This window comes from Hypomesus nipponensis, chromosome 12 (assembly GCF_054491055.1).
Source record: "Hypomesus nipponensis isolate SF chromosome 12, ASM5449105v1, whole genome shotgun sequence".
Lineage (NCBI taxonomy): Eukaryota > Metazoa > Chordata > Actinopteri > Osmeriformes > Osmeridae > Hypomesus > Hypomesus nipponensis.
This window is the reverse complement of record NC_140372.1, coordinates 14,532,458-14,546,287: the sequence shown is the minus strand read 5'-3', so window position 1 is coordinate 14,546,287 and position 13,830 is coordinate 14,532,458. Positions and strand designations below refer to the sequence as shown.

General features: G+C 41.5%; 1 pseudogene across 1 annotated transcript; it reads left to right on the top strand.

Moving 5' to 3' along the window:
• The first annotated feature begins 4,287 nt into the window (after window positions 1-4,287).
• LOC146261662 (uncharacterized) lies at window positions 4,288-6,497 on the top strand (annotated as a pseudogene). Its single transcript, XR_014724784.1, has 3 exons — window positions 4,288-5,115; window positions 5,372-5,660; window positions 5,861-6,497. The product of XR_014724784.1 is annotated as an uncharacterized LOC146261662 (transcript).
• Window positions 6,498-13,830: the final 7,333 nt, after the last annotated feature.

The following is a 13,830-nucleotide window of genomic DNA, read 5'->3' as shown; positions in this document are numbered from 1 at the left end:
AGCTAATTGAAAGTACAGTTTTTTACAATCACTTTGACACAAATTTCAGAGCCATGATGTCCTTTTTCAAATCTCTAGACACAAAACTCACAACTGATGATCAAAATGCAAATTTTTCAAAACGCTAAGATAATTTTCAATTACTTGGATACCTTACACGTACACCTTAGATCATTTGTTCATTGAACTATAATCATCTGTTCAAAATGACACAACTTAAGATCAAAGTATTACCATTTCAAAATGCTAATTCACACATAACATCTGAAATGTCTATTACAGTATTTCCTTACATTACAATGATCTAACTGTCAATTGATACTACTGCTCAAAATGATAAGTAACTGTTGCATTTATCTTATTGCATAGTTTTATAGAAACTGACGAACAATATTCCGTTGTTTAGAACATTTCAGTTTCAGTGTAGCGAGATCCATTGACACCAATGACTAACAAACATGAACAAATTGGACTAAACCAACATGTTTTCAGATTTGAAAACCAGCAGCACCTGTAGTTATGCGGGCCTTGTACTGTATTTGCTTTGTCATTTTACAGCTTTGTACTTGACCCCATACTCTCCCTTCCTCAACCGTATTGAGGAATTGTTCTTCACATGGAGGTGTACGATAGGCACCCTCATGAACAAGTTACTCTTCTCCAGGCCATGGATGAGGGATACAATTACATCACAGCAGACCAGTGTCAAGCCTGGATTCGCTATCCCTGGAGATTCTTTCAGAGATGTTTGTCAAATGGAAACATCTATTGAGATGTGAATGAAAACTTGTGGCCAAATCCACAAGACATGGGTGATGGAAATATAGGACAGTAATCAATCCTTTATTTTGCTTTGTTTGTTTTTTGAGCCAGGTGAGGAACACTGAATTACATGTTCACGTGCTGTAGCATCATTTTCTTTTGTAGCTAATTATCTTTGCTTTGATACCAAAAAACTGTAATTTGATTGTATTTCATCAATACATTTCTGATTTTGCTCAATGATTCCACTGTCTGTAGTATTTTCTCTTAGTCCATTTATGGTGATGTAGTGTCTTATGAAACATGTATCACACATTTTGTAGTACAATATTTAATGATTGTACAAACAACTACATGGTGAAACTATGGGTATATTGTGTGTATATTGTGTATGGGTATATTGGTATTGGTAGACCCTAATGGTCTACCAATACCAATGTTCCTATGGTATTTCATGATAAATTCATTTTTGAACTAATGATTCTGCATGCGCATGGTGTCTTTAAAGATATGAACATACAACGCTATGCTTTGAACATGTGGCAGTGTGTTTTACAAGTACTGACTGTTTTGAGTTTTGTATCTACGGTTTTGAAAAAGGACATCAAGGTTCTGAAATTTGTGTCAAAAAGATTGTAAAAAACTGTAAATGGCAGAGATGATGAACAATTCATGGTAAACACAAAAACAAGATTGAAACCCAACTTGCCGTATTTTTTTTACAATAAACATTTGTGGTTGTGAATACAGTATTACACAGTACAAAAGAAAGAGTGTAGTAGGACAGAAACCAAACCTACAGTAATTTTGAAAAAGGTGATTACGGAATGGTGTGTCTGTGTGTGCCATGAACTTAAGCATACAGTAATATATACTATTTTCTACAATATTGTCAGAATGTCTTCTTACAGTGACTGTACTGTTGCACGGTATGATACAGTAGTCCACCAGACTGTAACCAATCATGTAGTGCGCTGCAGTCAATGGATGCATGGGTGCTACGTAAAATATATGTTTGTGTGTAGTATACCGTGCGTGTGTACCGTGAAACAGCTATTATGTGTAAATTAGAACAGAAAAGAAATTAGAATATGTGTATATTACAGTATTGTGTTTCATACCTGTAATTTTTTCTACAGTAAAGGTTCAAATGTAAATCCCACCACTGTAAATCCACTCAAATTAGGCTATTTATAGACCTATTCTAAAGCCATGATTGGTTGGTGTTGAGTAAAGCAATGAGTGTTTGCACAGGTGAGGAGTGAATGAATCACTGATGAATTAGTGTGGCATTTTGATTTAAAAAGGAAATCAAGATGGTAACACTTTACAATAAGGGTGCATGAATTATCATTAATTAATGCATTAACTAATGCATGAATCATCATCAGTTAATACATAACTCAGAAAGTACTTAATGATGCACTGATCATGAACAAATCATTTGGTGATAGGGAGTCACATATGATTTACTATTACAGTTTTATGGATAGCTTACACACTAAAATTAGAAGTAGTACACTATTAGCAAAACCTTACACTCAAGAAGCAAAACATCAGCCCATATTTGCACAACTATAAGCACATTGTCAACCTCACACTTGTTGCAAAATTCTACACACAGTGATTTGCAAAACACTAAACACACTTAACATACATTACACACAAAAATCTGTCATGAAGTCACTTCCTTGCAATACCAAAGCACTGACTGTCAAATTACCGCTCCTTCCAACCAATTGGTTCAAAACAGTCATCAGGTGTGCAAACACTTGTTTGCTTAATTGTAGACACACTAATCAAGTGTGTAAGCACTATAAAAAGCAGCAGGTGATTTCATCGGTTTTCAAGCACAATGGAAAGAGTCAGAGAAAGAGTAAGACGGGGAGGAGAACGAGGGGGAGGACAAGGAGGAGGAAGAAGGGGAGGAAGAGGAATCAACAGAGGAGGAATCAACAGAGAGAGAGAGAAGAGATGGAGGCCATGCTGGAGGTAGAGGAAGAGGAAGACAAGCAGGCGCTCAAAGAGGACCGAATCTGTCAAATGAGATCCGCGCAACACTGGTTGACCATGTTGTCAACCATGGCCTGACACTGAGGGAGGCTGGACAGCCAAATCTAAGCCAATACACAGTGGCAAGTGTGATTAGAACATTTCGACTGGAAAATAGGTATTGTAAAAATATCATCATATCAAACACATCTGCACGGTTTCAGTAACTGCTTACAGTACTGTATTCTATGCACTCAGCCTTCTGTTACCTTTTCCTGTGAAATTACTGTACTATTGTATACTGTTTTTTTTTCTACATAGGATTGAGGGTCAGGAACGACGAACTAACGACTGTTAGTTAGTTAATGCATTAATGAATGATAATTCATGCACCCTTATTGTAAAGTGCAAGATGCTTCCTGTTAGAATTTTGTGTGTTACGTGGAGAATTGTGTGTTGTGTTTTGCAAAAAGTGTTTTATGCAATTGAAAACTGAGTCAAAGGCCCAAAATGTGATTATGGTTTTGCAGATTGAGGTGTGGTTGTGGTATTTGAGTGTCAGTTTTCAGAAATTGTGTGAAAAGTAAGGAATTTGAGTGTAAGCATTTGAAAAAAACTGTAAGCAATCATGTGTCTGCGCACCTGATGGCTGTGTTTAACCAATTGCCACATAGGTGTGGTAATTTGACTGTCAGTGCTTTGGAATTGCAAGGAAGTGACATCTTGATATACTTCTGTGTCTAATGCATTCAAGTGTGTTTAGTGTTTTGCAAATCACTTGGGTGTATTGTTTTGCAAAAAGTGTGATCTCGACATGTGCTTACAGTGGTGCAAATCTGAGCTGTTGTTTTGCTCCTTGAGTGAAGGTTTTGATAATTGTGAAATACTTCCGATTTTAGTGTTTATCCAATCGTAAAAAAACTGTACTACACTCTCTGTTGTACTGTGTAACACTGTATTCATTTAGCAGACGCTCTTATCCAGAGCGTATTCACAGAGCGTATTCAGAGCGTAGTCACAACCACGAATGCTTATAGTAAAAAAATAAGTTTGGTTTCAATCTTGTTTTCGTTTACGTAACATGAATTTTTCATCATCTCTGCCATTTCAATCTTGTACAAAAATGTACAAAGGAGCTCATGAAAGAAGGGCTTTAGGTTTTGAATAACTGTGTGCAGTGGCGATTTTAGACCCTTTTTAGGGGTGCTCAACAGCGGCGGCGCCAGAAAATATTTAATGCAGGTGCTGAGGGGGTGCTAGATTATTGACATGGAGAGCTGCGCATTTATATATGTATATTATATAAATACTATCAGGGCCTGAGTTGGACCCATTTTCAGCCCGGCAGTGTAATGGCCAAAACCAGCCCATCCCCACCAGGGGCCGAGCCATACGTTGAACATTTGGGGCTTAACCCGAACTTCAAGGTTTTGATGTGAGCTGAAATCGGAACTTCACACTAATGCTTGATTCTTGTCATTAATTTCAGTGCTAAATCGTTTTTTTTAGCTTTATGTAGCCTAATATAAACATTACTTTGGACTCATATTGTTATGTTTTCCGAAAATCTTTCTTGGGGGTGCTGAAGCACCTGCAAGCCCATCGCTTGCGCCGCTCATGGTGCTCAAGCACCCCTAAATTTAATCTCAGCACCCCTAAAAATAATAATAAAAATACATATTGTTAGTTTCTTAATTCATTATTTTGCATAGTAATACATAAATGTATTACAGTTTTTGTCCGTTGCTTGAACACTATAGACACATGCTTAAACCAAAGTAACATAACTTGAAGTTGTTGTTACTATGCCTTAAACAAAGTGTAACCATACTTTCAACAAAAGCGCTGCTTTGCACTTTAGTTGCAATTCTGTAACACACTTGCTCCTTTCTGCAACACACTTGCTCCTAGACACTACACACTATTTCATACATAAGAGACACTTAGTTCAAAAATGAAATGGTCCAGGGTACCATTGGGAAAACACATCTATTCAAAATACAACACACATTGGTTAATTGAAAAGACATAGACACACACCAGAAAACACTTACTTACAAAACTGAACACCAATCAGCCCGCTACAAAAAGGCCTCAGTTATGCCATTTTGACAACTTTGCAAGCATGGAGGCAGGGAGAGCTAGTGGCAGAGGAAGAGGAAGAGGAAGACAGACAGAGAGAGGAGGACGTGGTCAAAGAGGCCACGCAAGGACCATTATTGCGGATGACATAAGAGCAACTTTGGTGGACCATGTCATAAACCATGGTCTGACTCTGAGGGAAGCTGGGCAGGGAGTCCTTCCTAATCTAAGCCGCTTCACAGTTTCATCCATAATAAGGACATTCCGACTGGAAAACAGGTATGTCTTCAACTCTCTACTCTACTCAGACTGTATCTAGAGTATTTACAGTACTGTACCATATCACGTTTCTGTATCACATGTATTCCAGGGTGGCTAATGCTCCTTTTTCAACAGAAGTGGTAGTTTTGTGAAACATACTGTGATAACGTGTTGAGATGTTTCAGTACTGTTGGTAAATACAGTAAATTTCAGTGTACACAGTACTGTAGAAAATAAACGAACAAGAACAATTTGTGGTTGCATTTTTCTACAGAATGTAGACCTACTGGGGGTGGATGGGGGGTGGATGCCAACGCCTGTTCACCCAACAGCAGGAACTTGCCATAGTGAACCTAGTCAGAGCAAACAATGCAATCCGTCTCCACCAGCTACAGCAACAAATACTTGCAGATGGGCAAGTATTCAACAACATAAATCGAGTAAGCATTATAACTATCAGACGAATCTTGGTAAAGCACAACATGACCATGAAGCAAATGTACAGGGTCCCATTTGAGAGGAACGGTGTCAGGGTCAAAGAAAATCGACATGAATATGTACAGGTAAGTGTTTCAGTCCTTTACATATACAATAAAGAATGGGTGCAGTCCAGTAACAGATGGATATGTACCACTGGATTAGTTCCTCATAGATACATTCAGGTACCTGTGTGGTGGGGGGTTGGTCGGTTCTGTATATGTAGTCAATGTAGTAAGTGTGTGCTTTGAGTAAAGCCATCCACAATATGTATTTTTTGTTACAGAGACTCTTGGACATGGATGGAGCTGCCCAGCCGCATGAATGTATTTACATTGACGAGGCTGGATTCAACCTTAGCAAAAACAGACGATGGGGATGTAATATAATTGACCAAAGGGCAATTTTGCACGTCCCGGAGCAGTGCGGGGGAAACATCACATTGTGTGCTGCTAAAAAAGTCTTTGAGGGCTACTGCACCATCATGCCAAATTGGATCCCTATAATGCGCAACACATAATCACATTTCTAGATGCACTTCATGATGCAGTTGTACAGGATGGACCAGAGCAGCCCAGGTTTGTTGTTGTCTGGGATAATGTTAGTTTCCATCGGGCTGCTCTGGTCCAGAACTGGTTCACCAACCATGATCAATTTGAAGTTCTGTCCCCTTACTCGCCTATAGAAGAATTATTTTCCGCTTGGAGATGGCGCGTATATGACCGTCAACCACATGCCCGTATGCCTCTGCTGCAGGCCATGGAACAGGCCTGAGGGGACATTGAGGTGAGGTCAATCCAGGGATGGATTCGCCACACAAGGGGATATTTTCCCCGATGCTTAGCGAGAGAAGACATTGCTTGTGATGTTGATGAGATCCTATGGCCAGACCCCAACAGACGGCAGGATCCATAAGCCCACTTGTGCACAATTGTGTTTACAGTAGTGTATTTGTTTTATTTTTTATTTAACTGAATTTACTGTAAAATATACTAATGTAATGATTTTGAATTCAGTATTTCATTTTTTTGCTTGTTGTGAAAACATGCCCTCTATGAAAATGAATAAAAACATTGAAAACAAAAGACTGCAGTTTTTTATACAAAGTAGACTAGTGTGTTGCTGCTGATCTGAAAGTGTATTCATATGATACAAGTGGGTATCATTTTGTCATCAGTGACATTTTGACAAAGGATTGGCAAAGTTTCAATTTGACATACATGCGAATAGATTATTTCCCAGTGTTGTGTCTTATTTGCTTGTGTGTAGAGTTGACACAATGAGCCAAATTTTGCAAAACGTGTGTAAGCAATAGGCAAAAACTGTAATTATTATCCAGTGAAATTAGGGATTTATATTAGCAAGGGGGTTTAGCACTTTTAGAAGGCACTGTATTCATGTCACATTCTCATTGCGTGAGCACCCTTAACGGTCTGATCCTAGAATTGCCCCTGACTGTGTATATGATATGTCCAAAAATGTAATATAATGGCAAAAGTGTTTGCAACATGAGACATATGTGCTTTTGAGATGTGTTTGTGATATTTTGAATGCAGTGTTTCATTTTGCAAGAGAAGCGAGCCATTTAGCATTTTGTGTGTGCAGTTGTTGGATTTGTGTGTTAAGTTTTGAAAAAAAGAGGACAAGTAAAAAAAGTGTGTCAGCAATTGAAAAAAATGAGAATGTGTTTAAGGTTTTACTGAAGATTCAAAGTGAGATCTGCAAATTGTGTTTTACCATGTGAAATGGTTTAAGGTATTGACAACAGACAGGCACAATTAGCTACATGAGTTCAGGCAACTGAGAACTTTGTTCAGCCAATGGGTTTTAGTGTTTTAACAATTGAGAAAAACTGTAACTACATGCTCTTGTGTTTCTTCCCATTGGCACTTATTTGCTTTTCACAATGTATGCTTCATGTTTTGGCTACCCACAATGTTTTTGTTTATGATCATTAACCTATGTACTTTTGTAAAGCACTTTTGTAAATGCGGGACACTCAAATAACCAAATTAATTTGGTTATGTAGCAATCCTCACTCAAATAACCAAAGGATTTTTGATTTTCAAAACTGTCCAGTACAGCTAATCAAAATAGCAGCAAAGCAACCAAACGGGAAGTTGGGTCATATCTCAGCTAACCATAGAGAAAAATCAACACCAAACTTGATATCTCAACTCCAAACCCTCTTCTGAGGATGTCCTAACAATTTGATGTCATATGACCACTGGGAGTGGCTGCAGGAAGCAAAAATGTGATTTGGCTAATAACTGTTGATTTGTTTTCCTTGGTTGAGTGATTACTTTGTCTCATAATATCTTAGACGCTCCAATGTTGGATACATGATGACTTGTAACAGACGAATTAATGCGGCCGCCATTTTGAATTAGTAAAAAAATTAATAATCGCTACTCCTTCTACTAATCAGTCCCCCCAGGATTTTGTGGGCCTTTTTTGTGATAGTTGTGGGCAAAAATTCCTGATTTAGCGGGAGCTTTTCCAAAAAGTTGCGATGAAAGTTACAGTGTTTTTTAGGTGTGTGTTGCGATGAAATTGCAGGAGCAAATGAAAGTTGCGATGAAAAGTTGCGAATTTCCCTCTTTTTCTTTAATTGAGTTATTGGTTGAAAAATAAGTAATTAATAAACAAACATTCATTAAAGAATAAAACCATTAATCCCCTAAATAACCTACCAACATGCCAAACAAAAGATAACCAGGACTACCAAAATTTTGCAAAATAGGCTTTACTTATCCACAACATGAAACAGATACCCATGGATCAACAAAATTCAAGTATGCAAAAAGTCAGTTCAACTTGAACTCCATACGGAAGTAAGGCGGAAGGGAGAGAGTGAGAGTACACTTCTCGCTCAGTATTCGTTAGGGTAATTGGCGGTCAATGGTCGATGCTGCTGATTGGCGGCTCACTGGCATGTCGCGGGGAATCGTTGAATTGGAGTGAATTGGTGCGATCCCAACATCGCAAATTCCTGGAGGGCCTGACAAATGTCACCCGATCTTCACCAAATTTACCTATACTTTAGAGGTTGTGTAAAGTATGGTTTGCAGACATCCCGACCTGCAGAGACTCATTTCCGGGAGGTGGCTTTTGTCCCCCCCCCCCCCGGGGGTCCAATCCGGACGCATCCGAGACGCTGTCATGCCGCGCGATATGCACCTATCTCTACCAGAAATTACCATTTGACAGTCTCTCAAATCCCCTATTTCCGGGAGATTGTATAGCAATTGCGGGCGTCAGGGAGCCGCTATTGCGGAAGACTCCCGGACCTTCTGGGAGACTTGGGATGTCTGGGTTTGGGTCATTTCACCTGCTTGGCTACCTCATTGCTGCTTGCACCTATATTTGGCAGTTGGTTTTGTAAATTCAGGTTACATACAACCCTTCAGGATAAAATTAAACCAGAAAAATTTGAGAATGGAAGAAAGAAAGGTATATGAGATACAGTATGTAACTGCAGAGACATTTCACCGTTTCATCTATTGTTTCCAGGAGGACTCCAAGAGTAGTAGACCTCTATCATCACATATCACCTGGGCTAACAGGCACACAACAGCTGAAAGATGGAGAGAGGATGGAAAGTGGAGGGGCAGAGGATGAGTGGGAAGACCAGTTGTTGTTTTAAATTGGCTCTATTGCTCAAAGGGGACAATAGAGAATTGATCACAGAAGAGCAGAGATCACTCAGTTGGACAAAACATTAGCAAGGCTTTTCACCTCAATAGGTTCCCTCCATCTCCCCCTTTCCACACCTCCCTCCCATCCTTCTTCTATTCTTTTTTCTCTCTCTCATGACGCTCCTCCAGATGCAAATAAATCCCTCAAGGTCTGTCATGAGTCACTATGTTTGCAGTCTCCTTTGCTGAAAGATATATTTAACGTGGCAATAACTTGACTCATGAAACAATAACTCACAAGAGGTGTGTGCGTGCGAGTGTGATGTTCATTCACTAAACCCCATGGGTTGTGCTGTAGTTATAGACAATCCTCAGCCAAATAATCTGATGTTTTCTCTTTTACCTCCTCCCTCTGTCCTCCCTCCCTACCTCTGGCTCTCTTTATCCACATTCACCTTTATTGTCATCCCTTCAGTTCTTCCCTACAGGCCTCAAGGTTATCATAATCTCGAGAATAGTCAACGGCTCAGATGACAGTTTTCTCATTGTCCGGTTGATAAGTAGCCCCTATAAAGAGTTTATAGGGTGACTCAAGACCTCTGTCTGTGACTTCATTTCATCTTCCTGGGAAACCTCTGGGGTAAGGGGGGCTATCTCTCTAAATATAACCATATATAATAAGTATTTATCTCCTTTGCGACCTGTTTGTCTTTGTTTGATGTATTGGTTACGGCAGCATGAGTTTAAAGGAGCACTTAATCACCGGGGCTTCAGGCCAGTGGCAGAGAACGGGATTGAAATGTAATTGTTTATAGCTATTGGTCAATGAAGCAGGATAAGCCCATGAGAAAAGATGGAGTGAAAGGAAGAGTAGGTGATCTTTGTTATTCTGTGTTTGGGTCCTTTGTGGTTTTTACATTCTGGGATCTGTTGTCACGATAATAATAGCTGATATTGTTTGATTTATAGTCTGACGAGCTGTTTTTAATTACCATCGCGTCTCATTGTAGTGAGAATAGAGCATAAGGGGTGTCAGATGACTTAAGGAGGGCTATTAATCAGAAGGTTGTTGGTTCGATTCCCCGGCTGTGCCAAATGACGTTGTGTCCTTGGGCAAGGTACTTAACCCTACTTGCCTCGGGGAGAATGTCCCTGTACATACTGTAAGTCGCTCTGGAAAAGAGCGTCTGCTAAATGACTCAATGTAAATGTAAATAAGGCAGCATGAATACTGTGACATCCACAGAACATTTCGGCCTGAGCCACACAACAGTAGAGAAGATTCGCACACCAAAGGTCAGTTTTAGCTCAAAAGGAATGTCTTTATTAACAAAAATTATGTCTTCAGTAAAGTTAGGAAAAAGCAGGAACAAAAACTATTTTCCAGTATGAAAAAAACAATGACGCGCCCTCTTGTCTGCTGGTGCGCTGTCCATGGTTCTGAAGGTGGCTTGTTTTTTCTCTCCAGGGTTGCCACACACCCCCCTGCCCAGACAGAAGCTGGGGTCCCCTCGGACAGCCCACAGCGGGCTTTGAGTCTGGACAGGGCGTAAGCATTTGCTTCACCTGTAAGTTGCTTTCCGGAACGGCCAGGAACCACCTCATTACCCAGGCATTTGTGTCCGTGGCCCTGGACATCCACACACATCAATGGTGCATGATCGGTGACCAAGCTGAAGCGCCGACCAAGAAAGCAGTACCTCAGCTTGTCAAGAGCCTATTTGCTGGCCCCAGGGCCTCCTTTTTCATGGTGGAGTAGGCCATCTTGTGCAGCAGGTATTTTCAGCTGATGGTCCCCAGGTGCTCCTCGCCACTCTGGCTTTGGGAGAAAACCACCCACAGTCCAATATTTGAAGCATCTGTGTGGACTATTAAGGGTGCAGAAAAGTCAAGGACTAGGACTGGCTAAGGCTTGCCAAAGTGGGGGGAAGGCGTCCTAAGTTGCCTCGGTCCAGGTGATGCTCCTCCTTGCAAGGTCTTTGGGCGTGCCAGCCAGGGTTGCAAAGTGAGGGATAAACCTCTGGTTGTACACTATGAGATGTAGATTTCACCTGTTTCTTTGTTGCCTCTCCTCCACCTTGGGCTTCTGGGGACACACATTACCCTGACCAATCCGGTAGCTGAGGTAGGAGGCTTCCACCAGTCCTAGGTGGCACTTCTTTGGGTTAGCTGTGAGTCCCGCGTTCCTCAGGGGCCCAAGAGTAGCTCACAACTGCCCCATGTGCAGCTCCATGGAGTCGCTGTGGACAATGATGTCATCAAGGTACACAACGGCATAGGCCTGAAGGATTGGCAGAACGCGGTCTAACATCCTCTGGAAGGTAGCACGGCGTAATGAAACAAGCCATCCGGGGGTCGCGAAGGCTGTTTTTTCCTGGGCTTGGATGGACAGGGGCACCTGCCAATACCAATTGTGAGGTTGAGGGTTGTGTTGAAGCGCACTTGACCCAGGTGCTCGATAAGTTCATTGGCCATGGAATAGTCATTGAGACATTGAGCTTCATGAAGTTGTTGTAGAATCGTAACGTTCCATCTGGTTTGGAGACCAGGATGACTGGACTGGATCTGGAGCTGTGAGACTTCTCAATGAACCAACTGTAGCATGTTTTTCACCTCTTCCCGGAAGGCTGCTCTCCTCAACTCAGGGATCCAGTAGGGTCTGAGGCGTACTCTGATTCCCGATTCGGCCTGGATGTCATGGCAGGTGACTATGGTTCTCCTTAGCCGGTCTGGGAAAAAACATCCTGGTTCTGGAGGACTAGCTGGTGGAGGTTCTGTCTCTGGCCCAGGCCCTTCCGGTTAACGAGCGGGACTTCTGGAAAGGGGGGAGGGCCTGCAAGGGCTGGGAGAGCGGGGGTCAGGGGTGCAGGTAATTTTTTTTGTGCAGGTTAACATGATAGACATGGGTTGGCTTGCACCGCCCGGGTTGATGTACCTTGTAGTTTACTTCTCCCACCTGGGCAACCACAGAAATTGCATTCCATCTTGGGGACGAGAACCAGGACCCATTCTCCCAGCTGAAACTAACGCACCTGTGTGCCCCTGTTGTAGACTCAGCCCTGAGCACACTGTGCCAGCTGTATATGTTCTCTCACCTGTGTCATCCGAGCCTTCATCTTCTCAACGTCTTTAATGGGTGGGAAGAGGAAGAATCTGCTTAAGAGTCTTACTGAACTGCTCAATAAGCCCATCAGCCCATCTGTGGAGAGTACATCAACGTAATCATCTGCTTCACCTGTAACAGGAGTCAAGTGGCTGAATGGTTAGGGAATCGGGCTAGTAATCTGAAGGTCGCCAGTTTAATTCCCGGCCATGCCAAATTACGTTGTGTCCTTGGGTAAGGCACTTGCCTCGGGGCAAGTACTTGTACTTGTACCTGTACTTACTGTAAGTCGCTCTGGATAAGAGCGCCTGCTAAATGTAATGTAACAGACTGTAGACCTATTTTAAAATGCTGGACATGAAACGAGAGCCGTAATTTGTTAAAATACCCCCCATGATTCCCACCCAACAACAATATAACAACATAAACAATGACAAACATAAACAATATAAAAAGTTATTTGGAAGGCAGGAAGGGGAAGGCTCTCCCCTTGATGGCGCGCGTCTGCTGGGGGCACTGTTTGTGGTGCTGAAGGTAGGTGGCTCTGTTCTCCTGAAGCTCTAGGGTTGCCATAATATTTATATTTGATCATTAATAATGTATGCTGTCTGCAAGGCTCTGTCATTGACAAAGGAGAGCACAAGAAAGGAGAGGAGAGAGGATGTCTGAATGGACCTCAAGCTCAAAATCTCTGCGGACAGCAGAAAAACTGTCGAAAACAGTGCCACAAAAAAGGGCCCTGGTAATTATGTGATTTATATCACTTAATTAAACAACAAAGTACATTAAAGCAATTGGCATTACTCTAACTGCCATCTAATACCTCACCAAATTAAAAGACCAAAGTTATACATAAATGATTGACACAAAAAGTCAATGAATAAAAGATTAGGGTTTTTTGAGGGCCTTTGTCTAGAAGAGAACATAGTAACCACCGTTGGCAATTATTTAACCTGTTACATTTAGTCATTTAGCAGACACTCTTATCCAGAGCGACTTACAGTAAGTACAGGGACATTCCCCCCGAGGCAAGTAGGGTGAAGTGCCTTGCCCAAGGACACAACGTCATTTGGCAAGGCGGTGAATCGATACGGCAACCTTCTGATTACTAGCCCGACTCCCTCACCGCTCAGCCATCTGACTCCCTGTTGGGTGGACTGTATTGGTAATCTACTTTAATTTCATTTGAATTATTATGGCAATGGCCCAACATTTTAAGTGGTATGCCTTCAGATTATGAGTGTCTAAAGTAAAGTAACAAAAGAGAAGGACATTACAAACAAATGGGCCAGCACCAGAATCATATGTAAAACCAGACACATCTCATGTGAAGTTGTCTACAAATGTCTGTTATCTACGAAGGTCTGAACTCTATCCCCAACTCATACACTGAATGAACATACAGTCTGCAACAGGAGAGTTTAAAGAGAGGGAGAAGAGGAGGAGGAGAAGGGGAGAGGAGAGGGAGAAGAGGAGAGGTAAAAAAGCAGTGAGGAAGGGAGAGAGGAGAGAATA